The following is an 18,438-nucleotide window of genomic DNA, read 5'->3' as shown; positions in this document are numbered from 1 at the left end:
ATTAACGTGGCACGAAAAGTCAAAGTAGATTACAACGTAACACTAAAAGAAAACACAACGCGAGAGCAGTGGATAGGCTCTCTTTCTATATATAGATTTTTTTTTTTATGAGAGAGAAAGAAGGCGTGGGGGGTTAGGCTTTGGCATCCGAGAGAGAGAGAGGCAGGGCGGTATAATTGACTTTAGTATAGATCTAGGGTTTGAAGTTCTCTTTGAGAAGATGAAATTGAGTCGATATGGAGTTTATTCATCCCAAACAGAGACGATGGTGGCCTTCTTTGTTCTTCCGAGAGAGCTGGAATTAGAGAGATCAAGCGGGCGAGAAATCTGCACTCTTTATTGGGGTGGAAGATGAGTCGCCCTCGAAGGGTTCTATCAGGTGCGTAAGAACAAGATTTTCTCAAAAGAATGGATTTTTTACACATATTTCATCTCAAACTGAGGCGGTGGTGGTGGTATGGTTCTTGAAAGAGCCCGCGGTTCAGAATTTATCGAGAAGAAAGCCGGAGAATAAAATTGGAGTCTTTTAGAGGCAAAAAGAATGGTTCTTTATTTGTTTCTTCTCAAGCGGGGGTTGTTTAGATTAATAATCAATATTCATTTAATTAATTTCATGGAGGAGCGTGGAATTACTTAGAAGGGTGTGAATTTTCTCAACGATGGACCTTTCTTCTCAAACTGAAACAAAAACGATGGTGAGTTCTTCTTTTCCTTTGACACAGCAGTAATGCCCTTTCTTTTAGCTTAAAAGATATTGAAGTCTGTTTCTACCTTTAGGGTGTGTTTGTTTAGTGGCAAATGAGGGTGGCAAATAAAATTTTCCCACTAGATGCACCATTTGCCAGTGTTTGGCTGCATTTAAGGGTAGTGGCAAATACTATTTGCTATTTGCCGGCAAATGAAATTTTCCCACTAGAAGTGGGAAAATAGAATCTAGCTCCCCCCCTAAACTCTTTTGCCAGCATGAAAATCACTGAAATTTTCCCACTATGACCAAAACATTTGCCACCATCAATCTATCGCACTCATCTTCTTCTCTCGCTCGCATCTCTGTGTCTCGACAAGTAATCTCTCTCTCATCTCTCACTTCGCTCAATTTCTCACTCAAATAATTCAAACAACAATCTCTTTAATCAAACAAATAATTTTGACTCAAACAAATAATTTTCTCACTATTTTTTTTCTCTCATTCTCAAATTTGGATTCGTTCTCACTGTAATCTCTCTCTAGCTCTCGCCAGCTCGCTGCCATCAGGTATGATTTTGGATTTGATTTATCTTTTGGGGTTTTGATTTCGTTTTTGGTTTTGATTTCGCTTTTTCTTGTTTATGTTTTATCTTGAATGGTTCAATTTTGCACTAGTATATCAGTCTCTCTTAACATTATATCTTGATTAGTATTTAACAATGTTTTATCTCTGTAAAAAAATTATGATAAGATCATCATCATATTATAAAGATTGTTTCTAAGTCTTGGTTGTGGGAGAGAAACTGATCAGAAATTAAGAACACCATGCATCTCGAAAACGAATCTTTTTCTCTCCACAATGTGCAATTAATGTGACATTGGAGCTCGCATGTTTTTCCTTTAAGATGATGAAAGATGTCTGTTTTTTCCCCTTGTTTAATAAACATAGATTACACCACATAACAAGGTTCTCACCCATTTCATGGTCTCTCCTTCCTAGAGACAGAGATCAAATATTCTGAAATTCACTATTCAGTATAGAATGCACAGTCATTATCGAAAAAAAAAAAAAAGTATAGAATGCACAGACATATGCTCACAGCTCATATATGATGCCTAACATTATACGATGTTGCTTGAGGGTTTCCATTTGATCATGAAGTTATATACACTAACTATAATATGCATAAAAGGAAACTAGTTGAGAGCATAAAGTTTTAGAGAAACTAGTCGAGAGCATCAAGTTTTAGCTTTCGTGAATTATTATTATTTTATGTTTTTTCCTTTCGCCTTTATATCTTCTAGTTTCCCTTTCGTGATCTTTAGCAAATGATGGGGTGTTTTAGCCCCTAACATTGCCTTTTTAGCACTTCGCCGCGGTGCATAAACAATGAGAGTAGGTTCAAAATATATCCGATATATAACCCGGTAGACCCCCATAATTCTGTGCACCATTGTTCGGAATCTTTTTTTACAAGAAAGTAACCTTTTCGCTTTAAACTATTAATACATGCACATCGCCAGTCATAAAGTTGAGCATGCCCCGCTTCAATTTCACACCCCCAATGAGTGCTCGCCAAAAGCATGAACAACATATGATGTCTGCTTTTTATAAGCTATAATATTTTGTTTCCCTACTGCATTCCATTTTCAAAGGTAACACCTGCTTTTAGAGGGTTGAATATACGCTTTGTGAGGTTACACTTTGGAAAATTTTCAAAGACTAAGGTGGTGGCCAAGGCGCTTGCTGATGTGTGTGTTGAACCGGGTGGAGTGGGTGTGTTGAGTGTGCTGGACTAGTGTTGAGTGTGTTGTTTGTGTGTTGGACTGGTGGTGTGTGTATTGAGTGGCCGGACTAGTGGTGTGGTGGTGACCGTCTTTGCCGTTGTCGCCGGTATTGTTGGGTGATGTCGCTGGAGCCGATTCGCTGGCGATGATGCCGCCAGGCTGAGCGCCGAAAGTGCCGGGTGGTGTTATGTGGTAGTACACTGGTCAATGGGTGTTTGTGTGCAGGTTGGTTTAGGTGGTTGGGTGAGTGTTGTTGCCGCCGCAAGGTGCTAGGTGTTACCGGAAGGTGCCGGGTGTCGTTGCCGAGCGTCTTTGTAAGATCTTTGGGTGCCGCTACGCTCGGTGTTGTTGCGTGCTAGGGTGCTGGCGCGTCGGCCGGGTGATGCTGCCTGTGGTGTTTGTTGTGTCGCTGCGTCCGCCTTCCGCCGGTTGATGTGAGTTTGCGGGTGTGGTGTGTGTGGGAGTCCGCCGCTATTGGTGTTGGGTGGTGCTGTTGTTGTGTCTGGCCGGTGCCTCTGTTTCTGCCTGTTGGGTGCGCTACGTGCTCGTGTTGTTGCTGTTTGGTGCTGCTGCAAGGCGTTGGGTGTTGAGTGCTGCTGCAAGGCGTTGGGTGTTGAGTGCTGCTGCAAGGAGCTCTTTTCAGTTTGGTATTCCATGTTTTGCATATATGAGTAGAGGTTTCAAGCATTTAATTTAATGGGATGTTTGGTTTTTAAAATTCTTATGTTGGACTAGGTTTTGAATTGTCCAATTTACTAGCTTAATTTGGTAGTTCCATCTTTGCAATAGTTGATGATCCTTGGTGATGTATCAAGATGATGAGTTAATGAAATGGTGTTGTAGTATGTCAGTGGTGTGATGATGCTTATTGAGCAGTCGGGATATTGAAATTTGAGTTTGTTTCTCCAATGGAGGTGTTTGTTCACCCGCCATACTTAGGAAGTTCACGTAGTTGGAATTCAATGTTCTTTATATTTTTATACTTCATTGAGTTTGGAAACCAAAAAAATAATATTTCCAAAAAGTTAAAAAATCATTTGCCACGAAAAAAAAACCATGTAAACAAACGCTGACAAAACTGGCAAATTTCATATTTTCCCACTATGAATTTTTGTAAACAAACACTGGCAAACTGAAATTTTCCCACTACAAATTAGCCTGGCAAAACTCTAGTGGGAAAATGCTGGCAAATCTAATATTTTCCCACTAGAGATTTGCCACTAAACAAACACAACCTTAAAGTCTAAATTGAATATGATCATGTCTTTTTATTTATCTTTGAAGAACTGGAAATGGCAAATGGCACTTTAGTAAATAAGAGGGGTGGGGTTTCAATTTTCTCCGGTATGCTAAGTTATCATTAATCAACTCTCTCTCTCTCTCTCTCTGTATCTTTTTTGTGGGTTCACTCAAATACTGGGCTTTGGGCCCCTTCTTTTTTCTATTTTCTTTTGGGTTCATATAACTATACGGTCTCAAAAACATGGACCTTAAGCCCAAGCAATTGATCTATATCATCTTGAGCTTGCTCAAATACCGGGCTTTGGGCCCCTTCTTTTTCTATTTTCTTTTGGGTTCATATATAACTAAAGGGTCCTAAAACCTGACCTTAATCCCAAACAATTGATCCAAGGTCAAGGTCCGGGGCTTTGTTGCACCTGGTCCACTACAAAAAGAACAACCCTTAGCTAGGTAGGATTGTGGTTCCACCACTATAAATAAGAACCTTTGCTCATTTCTAGGGTTGCTCACCCCATTTCTCATTTTAGAGCTGCTAGAACCATTTGTTCACTTCTAGGTAGATTTCCTTTATTGTTCCTTTGATTTGTTGATTTTTTTTTTTCCTACTTGTTTCCTCTGTAGGAAAAGATTTGTTCACTCTTTTCAATGAAGAGTACTATAATACTTTTTTTTTTTCCTACTCTACCCTTTTACAAGTCTTTGAACCATTTGTTCACCCTTTGTAGTTGTTTTTTTTTGTAGGGTTTGAGCTACTACTGAGCTACTGTCATTTTTCAATGGGTACTTTCCATCTTTAGTTTGTCCCTTCAAAATTGCATTTTTTTTTGCTGGTCTATGTAGCTTTTCTTTTTTGTGTGTAAATGAGCAAATTGTTCCTCCCAAAGGAACTAAAGTCAACTATGTAGTATCTATATAACTAGTGAATGCCCGTGCCAGTCGGCACTCTAGACACATTGCTTTTGAACAACACCCCAAAAGAGAGACCATCTCTATGGTAGCATTGGATCGATGATATAACCATTTCCAACAGTTTTATACTTCATAACCATTTCATACGCATACTCAAGTGAGTTTAATTATTGCAATTCTATGTATTTCATTTCTCACAAACCAACTCATTACACATACCCTTATACATTCATTAATTCAGTACATATCAGAATAAGAATGATGAAAATAAAGGGAGAGAGACTTCAATTAAGAGCATCATCATTTTTTTTAAAAAAAAAAAAATTCAGCAGAGTCTCCTTTGTATTTTCAACATTTCAAAACCTAAATCCTGGTCATAACCTGAAAATCAAACAATACAATTCTCATAGATCAACCATACCAAAATATATAACTTCATATTTATACATAACACAAATTACTTCTAAAACTAAAAGCCAACTCATTAAATATTAAAGAAGACTTTGCATAATTTTGCACTGGGGCTAATTCTAGTAATGAAATAGAAAAATAAAATAAAATAAATACTCCATTTCCACTTATCGAAGTTCCTCATTTCTCTCATTCTCCCTTTATGCATACTTTTCACACCATTCTGCTACCATATGGATAAATGCCCATAGAGCAAAGACTACAATCATGTTCTTTGAAAAATTATGGCAATTTAACTTTGTACCGCAAAACAAACCACATACACATTTTTTTAGACTTGATACATTTAGCATATTGTTTACAAAAGAGATGGTTCTCAAAATAAAATAATCTCTATTCTTATTTTTAAGTATCCACGCTTATCATAAAAAAAAACCTACCATAAAAACTTACATAGCATATATATGGATACAACATATTCTTTAATTTCTAAACCAATAAAAGTAACATTCTTTAATTTCTCACTCACCTTTTCTCATTGGTATCGATGTTCTTAGAGAAGAACTTCGGGTATAATGACATTTGTGGTACAATTTCTTGCATTAGGTGGAAGAAAACGGATATTCTTTTTGAAGAAGTACATCCGACATGGCCACATAGAGTTGCCCATGACTGAAAAACCGGTGTCCTCAAATCAATGCCAACATATTTCATCGACCGACCTTTTGCGACTTATTAATTGTCATGGCATAAGCTAGTCGAGCAGGAATTGTCGCCTTGATAGTTTGAAAGGCAACTCTGAATTTGAGGGAGCAGAGATATTCTTGGGATGAGTACCGATTTCCAATTTTCTCTCGGTCAAAATTTTGGCTTGAAGGACTTTATCTGCGACATTGAAGCACCATAAGTCGCGGTCCCATTGCAAAGGCCATCTTTAGGTGCTATGTTCTCCCGAAAGCAACATTATAGGGCATCCAGGTTTTAACTTGAGATTGAAAGGTGGTAAGCTAGAAGGGTCGAGGGAGTTCGTAAAACTTCGGTGGGATAGTGAGCCCCACTTGGATTATCAATATCATCTTCGATAATTTTATCTGCAGCCAAATACTCAAGCCGCTTCACCAGAAACAAATTCAGTGCAACCTCATTAATTGCACTCACATCATCATTACGGGCAGCAAGAATAGTACGATCAGTTAAGAAATTTGGAGACGGTGTGTCCATAACATCCAATTGGGGATAGACAGAGAATATGAGTTCTTGGATATTGGTACACTTGCGGATTCCATTCGGCAATTGTACGCATTCTTTGGGATTCGAACCAATCTAAATGAATCAAAGCAAAAAATGAATTCATTAGTTTCTAAAATAGTTCGTTTATATATGGAACTAATAGAGAAAAACCATTATAATTAGAAGGCATTAATAACACACCTCCAACAAAAAATCGGCGAATTCGACATTCTCGGACTCCGCCATTTCAAGCCGCATGTTCTGTACCAAGTGCAAAACTTCTAAATAACTCCAAAGGAAAGAGCGCCGTAGTGATGCACCAACAAATTGCTCTCTCTGGCCTAACGGGTATAAGGTAGTGTTTGTCTAAAAATCACCACCAAGAACTGTAGTGATACCACCAAATATCTTCTTGTTTCCGCAAATATCTTGAAGTGTTCTATCTACAGCCTCAACACAGTATCTATGTTGCATGGGCACCTCGTCCCAAACAATTAGTTTTGTTTCTTTAAATAGGTCACCAAGGTCGGAATGTTTAGCAAAGCCGCAAAAAGTGGTATCCATCACATCAATTGGAATTTTAAATGTAGAATGAGCAGTTAAGGCCCACCGCATAATAACAAAGATGCAATTTCGATGATGCCACCATGATAACAATAAGGCCCATCTTTGCAGTGGCCTTTGCAATTGTATTATACAAAAAGTTTTTCCTGCACGCCACCGCTCCATTCAAAAAGAAAAGTTTGCCCTTGTCACCATATATATAATCGAATCACACGCCAGTTGTAAGCATGAAGTTGTTCGTCATTAAGGCGACTCACATCAACCGCGGCCCTCTTCTCCTATGCCTTCATGTGAAGTTGGCGTTGTTCCCAAATGAGCCTATTGCCAACAATTTTGCTCTAATCCTCTTTTTGCTTTGGATGGGCGGGAAATCTTCCAATGTCTTCCCATATTCTAAAAGGATTTGTTCCACCAAATATAAGCCGTAATCTGTTATTTGCTCATCAGTTGGATCTGGGATGCCATGTTTTGTTCGAAGTCAGTGTCCAAGATCATCACATATACTCGATGCAAATTTGCTCCAAAGTAGATCTGGTCGTAACGGATGACACTCTAAAAGAATTACACAAAACAACCTCCGCAGTTGATATCCAGTTTTCATTATTGCCGTCTCTTCTAGGCATTGTATCCACTCATCATCGCCTTCCAACAGCCCACGGGCAATACATGCTTCTTTGTATGTGTTGCATACACGATATCACCGACTTTATAAAGATATGCAAAGGAGGTAGGCCCTTTACAACAAAGTAAGTAGTAAGCGTAGATAAAACCGGCTCCCCGCATTAGGGCTTGCAAAATACATCCTACCAATGGAAGGTCCCCGAGTCCTAGGAGTCCACTCTTCGAGAGTCTTTGTGGAAAACATAGTGTCGTGGAAATTTTGATAGGTATATGCTCGTGCATCCGGATCTTCAAAGACAACGCTTTAAAGAAAGTCATGTGTGTTGAAGTTTGGTCTCCGGCTCGGGCAAGAATTGCATCCATAGGTTCTTTGCTATTGAAAATAACCCTATGCATGCCTTCCAAATGAAGCGCCAATCGTTGGACACTTGGAAACTCTTTATGCATTGGATTCTGAAATAGATGCCATGCAGCTGGTTGGTCCAATGTACCTTGCATCGATATATTCTTTGAATCTCATCATTTGTTCCCCGCCGCCACCATCATTTGCTTTGTCATAGCCTTTGTAGATGTACTTGTTAATATATTTAACAGCTTGACACGATGCACAAACTTCAACATTGATATGGCAAGTCAAACATTTCGCATTGAGATATGCATTGTAGGGAACAACATCTCCATTATCAACTTTAACCATTTTATTCTTCCTCTTCACATAATATTTCTTGCCAGTGTCGCGCCTTCGGTAAATGGAGTACCCTTTTTTATCCATAATTGTTTCCTCCACAAACTCTTTTGGATAGCCTTTGGTGCATCGACCATTTTCCATACATGAAGCACTCGGATCTCGATCACCACAGGGGCCATGAACCATGCACTTCTTCACTGTTTCAAACAATGCAGGGTGGGTGTCGGGGTCTGGGAATTCGGCACATACAAATTTATCCACTTGCTCACTATTTCGGATCTTGTCATCATGTGCGAGAAATAAAAGGCAATGCATGTGTGGAAGACCGCGCTTCTGAAATTCAATGGTATAGACATATGCAACCACCCGCCAAGATATCATTCTTCAAGATTTCTTTCATAATTGCTTTTCGTTTTATTTCGAATACCCGTGCAACTATTTCAGCCGGTGTCGTCGGTCCGGTGTTCCTTGAGCGATCTTTAATTTCCCGCCAATTAGGGTTTGCGTCACCGTAAGAAAAATATCCGGTGCTTATAGTGTCGGGTGATAGCCATTGAATCTTGAAAAATCTCGTACATGTGCCTTGGACTTCCAACATGCGAGGAAGGCAAAATGAACCGATTGGCCAATTTGATCGGGGACTTAATCCCTCAAGTGCAACATCAGTCAAGCACTTGTACACATCGAACGGATGGTGTCTTGATTTAGTCTAATGTATCGCAGACGGTTCTCTGTTCATATATGCAGCCCAAGCATCAACCAAAAATTCATGCAACAATTTACACCCTAGCAAGATGGATGAGTACTCTGTGGGTCGTTCAAACAAACGGTAGGCGTAATACAATAATTGGGTGAGTCTTGCATTACTTGGAGCATTTCTCTTGACGTCCCACAACTTCAAATCAGGTGACCAACCCAAATCCCCATAAGGAAACAGAAGAACATAATGCAAAGGCAAATAAGCGGGATGACATTCGCTTATCCGTTCCAACTCATGCCCTCCTCTCAAGCCGTACAATATCACGCATGGCATCAACCTTACTCCCATCTCCAGGCAATATCACTGCAATCTCATCAGTTGTCGGAAGATTGTACCTTCGTCTATCTGAACGCGGATCATAGTGTAGATGGACCGGAACATTGTTATTCTCAGAAGCATTTTCAGTTAAAACCTCAAATGCTTGCTTATAGATATCACAAAACTTGTGGGTCCGGTAAGAGTTTCTTGTACAGTTTTCAACACTTCTCTTGACAAATTCGGGTTGCGATTGTGGCGGTGATCCAAAGCAGCTAGGGGATCATAAATATAAAGTTTAAAACTTAGGTTCCATCCCCGGATCAGGCAACAATGAACCGATTTGGTGCCGCGAACTCCCCATGGGAGTGAATGAGGTTGGACCACGCCCATGTAACACACGATCGTTAAATTTGTAAACTAAGACTGGTAAAGGCATTACACACATTGTATTGCCGAATCTGCTCACGGAATAATCTTGCACGTTTATTAGATCCTTCGAATAAAGATTTAAGTGCCGAAGGTAGTGGAGAAAGAAGCGGTAGCTTAACTTTTCCTTGTAAACAGCAAGTTCCAAATAAAGGTCGGTTGCGCCTTGATTTCGATAACTGTTCATCTTTCCAATGAAGGGCCGAACAAAATGGACAAAGAACATCCATCTTTCCCAAAAAGTGACGGCGATTTGGAACTGGAAACGCATGACCTCTATGAGAATTAAGAATTTCTTCTTCACTTTCGTCAAATCTAGTCATATCATGATCACTGCAAAAATAGACCTATGATATATCACGTTTTACGATATGTTGAAACCTAACATAAGAATGAGAACTTAAGCGCTTAACTTACATAGTGTTATCCTCACAACTTTGCATTGTTACATCTTTTGTGACTGGAGGCTGGCTTTCTATGTAAGAGATATCATACATTGATGAAGATGACCCAACTTCGTACGTTGACCTCGTCTTCTTAAAGGAATCTGCAATGTAATCAGACATAACATCTTTTTCTCTCTGTCTCCGATTTTGTTGTGCTATAGTCATTTGATCGTGATTTAGAGGCACTTGCATTTCCCTTTCTCTTCGAAGACGTTGTGCAATAGATCTCCGATTAGGAGGTGCAATAGATCTTTGACTGGGAGGCACAACAGATAACATATTGGGAACCGCAATAAAACTTCGATTAGGAGGCACAACATATAGCCTAGTGAGAACTGCAGTGGATCTTCGATTAGAGGCACAATGTGATAGCCTATGGGGGAGCTGCAGTAAATTTTCGATTAGGAGGCACAACAGATAGTCTATTGGGAACTGCATTAGATCTTCGATTATGAGGCACAACCGATGGAGAAGGAGTAGATCTTCGATTATGAGGCACAACAGATGGAGAAGGAGTATATCTTCGATTATGAGGCACAACTGATGGAGAAGGAGTATATCTTCGATTATGAGGCACATCGATGGAGAAGGAGTAGATCTTCGATTAGAGGCACATATACTAAATTGGGGGCGAGCATATCTTCGATGGGGAGGCACATATATCGGATTGGGAGGCGTAACGGGATGTCGCTCGTGGAATTGATCGCGGTGAATTAACTCCTTTCCCCTCTCTTTCATTTCTCCGGTTTGTGGTAATGAAGCGACCTAAGATACACCCGTTAATATGTTGATATAGTTGTACTCAGTAAATAACAAACAATCAATATAATGATAGATATGTAACTGGACAAATATATATGTGTGAACAAATATATGTGTGTGATAGACAAAGTGAAATCACATATAATAGTATTTCATACTGTTGCAATTCGCTCTTGCACAGCTTGAATTCGCTCTTTCACCATGATTGCCTAGGAAGGAAATTATGCAGAAAGTTAAATGGTATAATAATTGAAATGATGGTTTAATAAGGGGAGTTCTGAGAACAAAAACGGGTGAAATATTATACCGAATATTGGTTTAGGGATTTCTAACCAATTTCGTGGAAACTCAAGAGAAGCTCATGAATATCCTCCCGAACAAAAAAAATCAAATTAAGTTCAAACAATGTTGTAATAGACTGATTTTCATGATAGACAATATTCAAATAACAAATAATCAATATAATGATAGATATGTAACTGGACAAAAGGGGGTGAAATATTATACCTGGAATATTGGTTTAGGGGAGCTCTAACCAACTTCTGTGAAACTCAAGAAATTCATGAATATCCTCCTGAACAAAAATCAAATTAAGTTCAAGCAATGTTGTAATAGACTGATAGACTAATTCTCATGATAATCCGAACTACACATGGTCATCAATCTATAGAACTTGCTTCTTGGTAAGAACAAGTGTAGATGGATAATTGAAATATCTTTTTCGACGACAGAAAGTGCAAAGATGAAAATCCATCGTTCGAGTTCCATTTTAAAATAATAACCTAGGAAGAAATTGGTCACCCCTAATGTGAATAGTACAGAGGCATCTCCAGCAACAGAAGATTTCAGTGACTTTACTGATAGATCAATATGATCCTCTACCCCTAATGTGAATAGTACAGAGGCATCTCCAGCAACAGAAGATTTCAGTGACTTTACTGATAGATCAATATGATCCTCTATTTCTTCCTTGATTATTACAGTTGTAACACTAATGATTGTCAACCCACCCAGCTTCTATTGACACTACATGAATGATACTGTTGCAACACTATATAAATACGACCTTTATTTCTTCCAACAGTTGTAACACTACATGAATGCCACTACATGAATGATACCCAGCTTACATAAATACGACCTTTGCTGTAACACTACATGAATGAATGATACCCAGCAGTTGTAAACACTACATATTTATTCCAACAGTTGTAACACTACATGAATGATACCCAGCTTCTAAAACATTCAATTCTACTCTTGAAACATTCAATTCTTAAAATGGACTCACGTAATTGCTGCCTTCTTTGCTGGTAATCAAGCCTTCTTTGCTGCCTTCGCGGGCCATTTGAAGCAGCCTATTGGACCGAGATTATTGGGTGGCTGATCGTTAAGTCGAAAGCAGAGCTTGTGATGCCTACGGGATTCCACTTCTTTGCAGCACCGACTGAAGCGGCTATTGGATCGGAGATTATTGGGTGGCTGACGCGCTAAGTCGGAAGCAGAGTTTGTGATGCCTAGGGATTCCACCCTTCTTTGATGCCTTTTTGCGTACGAAGTCGGAGATTATTGGGTGGCTGATTCGCACTCAAGCAGCTACTATAACCAACCTCACAGATGTCGTGGCTAATGTGGGTGAACTGCAAAGCAACATTAGAAGATAAAGCTATCTACATGTGATGGTGCAATGTTTCCACATTTCAACATACCGTTTCAAATACATTTAGAGAACCGTTTTTACGGTCTAAGACAGAGTGCAAATAGTGTATATGTGTGGACTGGTTGTTGATCGAAGTTTGCAATGTTTTAAATTGCGACATGGATCACTAAAGAGTCTATGAACAATTTTGACAACTTAAACCCTAATATAATAACAAAAACAATATTGTCCACCTTGGGCTCATTATAACATCATAACATGATTAAAAACAAACCTTGATCATTCTAAGTTTCAGACTTACTTGAATCGATGAATATTCAACCCTTCATCTTTATTTGAATCGAAAAGGTTCGGGTTCAGATCGAAAAAGGTTCGGGTTCAGATTTTATCTTTACTTGAATCGAAAAGGTTCAAATTTCAGATTTTACTTGCTTTGCAAAGACCTTGCTTTCAAAGAGGGGAAGAGAAGGGTTTTTCTAAAGAGAAATTGTTGGGTTTTGCACAGCCGTTAGATTTGTCTAAAAAGATCTTGACCGTCCTTTGTTTATTATTTTGTCCTGTAGCGCCAAATAAAACCTTAGCTTATCTATATAGATACTACATAGTTGACTTTAGTTCCTTTGGGAGGAACAATTTGCTCATTTACACACAAAAACGGTTCATTTTGCCTTCCTCGCATGTTGGAAGTCCAAGGCACATGTACGAGATTTTTCAGGATTCAATGGCTATCACCCGACACTATAAGCACCCAGATATTTTTCTTACGGTGACTGCAAACCCTAATTGGCAGGAAATTAAAGATGCGCTCAAGGAACACCCGGACTTGACACTTCGCCTGAAATAGTTGCACGGGTATTCGAAATAAAACGAAAAGCAATTATGAAAGAAATCTTGAAGAATGATATCTTCGGCCGGGTGGTTGCATATGTCTATACCATTGAATTTCAGAAGCGTGGTCTTCCACACATGCATTGCCTTTTATTTCTCGCACATGATGACAAGATCCGAAATAGTGAGCAAGTGGATAAATTTGTATGTGCGAATTCCTGCACCGACACCCACCCCCGCATTGTTTGAAACAGTGAAGAAGTGCATGGTTCATGGCCCCGGTGTGGTGATCGAGATCCGAAAGTGCTTCATGTATGGAAAATGGTCGATGCACCAAAGGCTATCCAAAAGAGTTTGTGGAGGAAACAATTATGGATAAAAAGGGTACTCCATTTACCGGCGCGCATAAATCGGCAAGAAATATTATGTGAAGAGGAAGAATAAAATGGTTAAAGTTGATAATGGAGATGTTGTTCCCTACAATGCATATCCTGTCTGAAATGTTTGACCGCCATATCAATGTTGAAGTTTGTGCATCGTGGTCAAGCTGTTAAATATATTAACAAGTACATCTACAAAGGCTATGACAAAGCAACAGCTGGTGGCGGCAGAACAAATGATGAGATTCAGCAATATATCGATGCAAGGTACATTGGACCAACGTTTTGCATGGCATCTATTTCAGAATCCAATGCATAAAGAGTTTCCAAGTGTCCAACGAACGCTTCATTTGGAAGGCATGCATAGGGTTGTTTTCAATAGCAAAGAACCTATGGATGCAATTCTTGCCCGAGCTAGAGACCAAACTTCAACACCGACAGCCTTTTTTAAGCTGTTGGTCAAGATCCAGATGCACGAAGCATATACCTATCAAGAATTTCCACGACACTATGTTTTCCACAAAGACTCTCAAGAGTGGACTCCTAGGACTCAGGGACCTTCCATTGGTAGGATGTATTTTGCAAGCCCTAATGCCGGGGAGCGGTTTTATCTACGCTTACTACTTACTGTTGTAAAAGGGCCTACCTCCTTTGCATATCTTTATAAAGTCGGTGATATCGGTTATGCAGCACATACAAAGAAGCATGTATTGCCCGTGGGCTGTTGGAAGTCGATGATGAGTGGATACAATGCCTAGAAGAGGCGCGATAATGAAAACCGGATATCAACCGCGGAGGTTGTTTTGTGTAATTCTTTTTAGAGTGTCATCCGTTACTACCAGATCTACTTTGGAGCAAATTTGCATCGAGTATATGTGATGATCTTGGACACTGGCTTCGAACAAAACATGGCATCCCAGATCCAACTGATGAGCAAATAACAGATTACGGCTTATATTTGGTGGAACAAATCCTTTTAGAATCTGGGAAGACATTGGAAGATTTCCCGCCCATGCCAAAGCAAAAGGAGGATTGGAGCAAAATTGTTGGCAATAGGCTCATTTGGGAGCAACGCCAACTTCAAAGATGAAGGCATAGGAGAAGAGGTGCAGTTGATGTGATGTGAGTCGCCTTAATGATTTAACAACTTCATGCTTACATCGCCGCGGATCGATTCAAGATATGGTGACAAGGGCAAACTTTTCTTTTGAATGGAGCAACGGGTACAGAAAAACTTTTTGTATAATACAATTGCAAAGGCCGCAAAGATGGGCCTTATTGTTATCATGGTGGCATCATCGAATTGCATCTTTGTTATTGTCCGGTGGACGACCGCCGCATTCATTCTACATTTAAAATTCCAATTGATGTGATGGATACCACTTTTGCGGCTTTGCTAAACATTCGACCTTGGTGACCTATTTAAAGAAACAAAACTAATTGTTTGGGACGAGGTGCCCATGCAACATAGATACCGTGGTTGAGGGCTGTAGATAGAACACTTCAAGATATTTATGGAAACAAGAAGATATTTGGTGGTATCACTACAGTTCTTGGTGGTGATTTTCGACAAACACTACCTGTTATACCGTTAGGCCAGAGAGAGCAATTTGTTGGTGCATCACTACGACGCTCTTTCCTTTGGAGTTATTTAGAAGTTTTGCACTTGGTACAGAACATGCGGCTTGAAATGGCGGAGTCCGAGAATGTCGAATTCGCCGATTTTTTGTTGGAGGTGTGTTATTAATGCCTTCTAATTATAATGGTTTTTCTCTATTAGTTCCATATATAAACGAACTATTTTAGAAACTAATGAATTCATTTTTTGTTTTGATTCATTTAGATTGGTTCGAATCCCAAAGAATGCGTACAATTACCGAATGGAATCCGCAAGTGTACCAATATCCAAGAACTCATATTCTCTGTCTATCCCCAATTGGATGTTATGGACACACCGTCTCCAAATTTCTTAACTGATCGCACTATTCTTGCTGCCCGTAATGATGATGTGAGTGCAATTAATGAGGTTGCACTGAATTTGTTTCCTGGTGAAGCGCTTGAGTATTTGGCTGCAGATAAAATTATCGAAGATGATATTGATAATCCAAGTGGGGCTCACTATCCCACCGAGTTTCTGAACTCCCTCGACCCTTCTAGCTTACCACCTTTCAATCTCAAGTTAAAACCTGGATGCCCTATAATGTTGCTCAGGAACATAGCACCTAAAGATGGCCTTTGCAATGGGACACCTAACTTATGGTGCTTCAATGTGCGAGTAAAGTCCTTCAAGCCAAAATTTTGACCGAGAGAAAGTGAAACCGTACTCATCCCAAGAATATCTCGGCTCCCTCAAATTCAGAGTTGCCTTTCAAACTATCAAGACGACAATTCCCTCGCTCGACTAGCTTATGCCATGACAATTAATAAGTCGCAAGGTCGGTCGCTGAAATATGTTGGCATTGATTTGAGGACACCAGCCAGTCATGGGCAACTCTATGTGGCCATGTCCAGATGTACTTCTTCAAAAGAATATCCGCTTTTTCTTCCACCTAATGCAAGAAATTGTACCACAAATGTCGATACCCGTAAGTTCTTCTCTAAGAACATCGATACCAATGAGAAAAGGTGAGTGAGAAATTAAAGAATGTTACTTTTATTGGTTTAGAAATTAAAGAATATGTTGTATCCATATATATGCTATGTAAGTTTTTATGGTAGGTTTTTTTTTTTTATGATAGCGTGGATACTTAAAAATAAGAATAGAGATTATTTTATTTTGAGAACCATCTCTTTTGTAAACAATATGCTAAATGTATCAAGTCTAAAAAAATCATGTGTATGTGGTTTGTTTGCAGGTACAAAGTTAAATTGCCATAATTTTTCAGCAACATGATTGTAGTCTTTGCTCTATGGCGCATTTATCCATATGGTAGCAGAATGGTGTGAAAAGTATGCATAAAGGGGAGAATGAGAGAAATGAGGAACTCGATAAGTGGGCGTGGAGTATTTATTTTATTTTATTTTTCTATTTCATTACTAGAATTAGCCCCAGGTGCAAAATTATGCAAAGTCTTCTTTAATATTTAATGAGTTGGCTTTTAGTTTTAGAAGTAATTTGTGTTATGTATAAATATGAAGTTATATATTTTGGTATGGTTGATCTATGAGAATTGTATTGTTTGATTTTCAGGTTATGACAGGATTTAGGTTTTTGAAATGTTGAAAATACAAAGGAGACTCTGCTGAATTTTTTTATTTTTTTTAAAAAAAAAATGATGATGCTCTTAATTGAAGTCTCTCTCCCTTTATTTTCATCATTCTTATTCTGATATGTACTGAATTAATGAATGTATAAGGGTATGTGTAATGAGTTGGTTTGTGAGAAATGAAATACATAGAATTGCAATAATTAAACTCACTTGAGTATGCGTATGAAATGGTTATGAAGTATAAAACTGTTGGAAATGGTTATATCATCGATCCAATGCTACCATAGAGATGGTCTCTCTTTTGGGGTGTTGTTCAAAAGCAATGTGTCTAGAGTGCCGACTGGCACGGGCATTCACTAGTCTATCTAATAAGTTAGGGTTTTTTTCCCCACTACAAGACAAAATAACACACAAAGGATGGTCCAGATCATTTTGAGTAAGATCTAACGGCAGTGCCGAAAGCGGATCAATTACTTTTATTTGTTTTCGAATTCTCACTAGCGAAGCCGCCAAATCAGCTCGCTTCATTTTCACTCTATTTCACAACAACACAAAACAGGTTGAAAGAGGAGAGAGCAAAAAAGATAAAAGACGAGAGTGCAAAAAGAAAAGAAGCCCAATTTCTGATTTCGAGTCTCTTCTCCTTTTTCAATGATACACTCACAATCGAATGAGGCACGCTTTTAGTTTGGGTTTTGTAAAACTAAATTGATTAGCGTTATTAAATGTTTGTTTCGTTTCAATTTAAAGTTTAAAATTTGTGTTGTTGTAATTAATAACATAAATGATGAAGAGGGAAATGAGGAAATGTGTGAGTGTTGTTGTAATTAATAATATAAATGATGAAGAGGGAAATGAGGAAATGTGAGTGTTGCTGTAATTAATAGTGTAAATGATGAAGAGGGAAATAAGGAAATGTGTGAGCATATTTTCTACATTCAATCGACCCTTTTACAATATTCTTGATGATTAAAATGCATGTTTCCAATGATTAAACTCATGTAATCAGAAGCGAGATTATTGCACACATCTTCACCTGCCACGGCAAGATTACGCATTACATCTTCACTACCATCAGAATACAAAGTCGTTTCACTTAAAAACGGTCGGGGATAGAATGGAATATTAAAACCCTATATGAAGAATCAAACGCATAAAGATTTGGACTTTTATTAATCGACTTTGAATGACAAGAATTTGTGAATCCAGTCAACTTGATGAGCAAAATAGAATGAAAAACGCAGAGATAACGTATTTTTCTCCATCTTCGCAGCCTACATTTGTTACAATTATGGGTAATTATGCTGTTTTTATTTGTAATAATACTATTATTAGTCTTATGTTAAATTAAATGAGTATGACAATGCTATTAAGTTTTAGAAGTAATTATTGTTATGTATAAATATGAAGTTATATATTTTGGTATGGTTGATCTATGAGAATTGTATTGTGTGATTTTCAGGTTATGACAGGATTTAGGTTTTTGAAATATTGAAAATATAAAGGAGATCATGCTAGATTTTTTTATTTAAAAAAAAAATGGTGATGCTCTTAATTGAAGACTCTCTC

The 18,438-nt window shown here is 38.6% G+C and overlaps 1 protein-coding gene and 2 long non-coding RNA genes across 5 annotated transcripts in view; 2 read left to right on the top strand and 1 right to left on the bottom strand.

Moving 5' to 3' along the window:
• Positions 1 to 419: 419 nt before the first annotated feature.
• Positions 420 to 18,438, top strand: part of LOC147488089 (mexicain-like) — a 33,558-nt gene continuing 15,539 nt past the window's right edge. For 2 of the 3 annotated variants that reach the window (XM_086571019.1, XM_086571017.1), the window contains exons 1-2: positions 420 to 695; positions 4,459 to 4,497. The gene's annotated coding sequence lies outside the window, so the exon portion shown is untranslated. The remainder of the gene's footprint in view (positions 696 to 4,458; positions 4,498 to 18,438) is intronic. The other variant, XM_086571018.1, reaches the window with a different exon arrangement.
• On the top strand, positions 775 to 3,384 carry LOC147488091 (uncharacterized). Its single transcript, XR_015201361.1, has 2 exons — positions 775 to 1,254; positions 2,361 to 3,384. It is a non-coding gene; the product is annotated as an uncharacterized LOC147488091 (long non-coding RNA).
• Positions 11,836 to 13,085, bottom strand: LOC147488090 (uncharacterized). The gene is made up of 2 exons (XR_015202584.1): positions 12,754 to 13,085; positions 11,836 to 12,432 (listed from the first exon to the last, which is right to left on the bottom strand). It is a non-coding gene; the product is annotated as an uncharacterized LOC147488090 (long non-coding RNA).

This window comes from Coptis chinensis, chromosome 7, assembly GCF_015680905.1.
Source record: "Coptis chinensis isolate HL-2020 chromosome 7, ASM1568090v1, whole genome shotgun sequence".
NCBI lineage: Eukaryota > Viridiplantae > Streptophyta > Magnoliopsida > Ranunculales > Ranunculaceae > Coptis > Coptis chinensis.
This window is presented reverse-complemented; position numbering and strand designations above follow the sequence as displayed.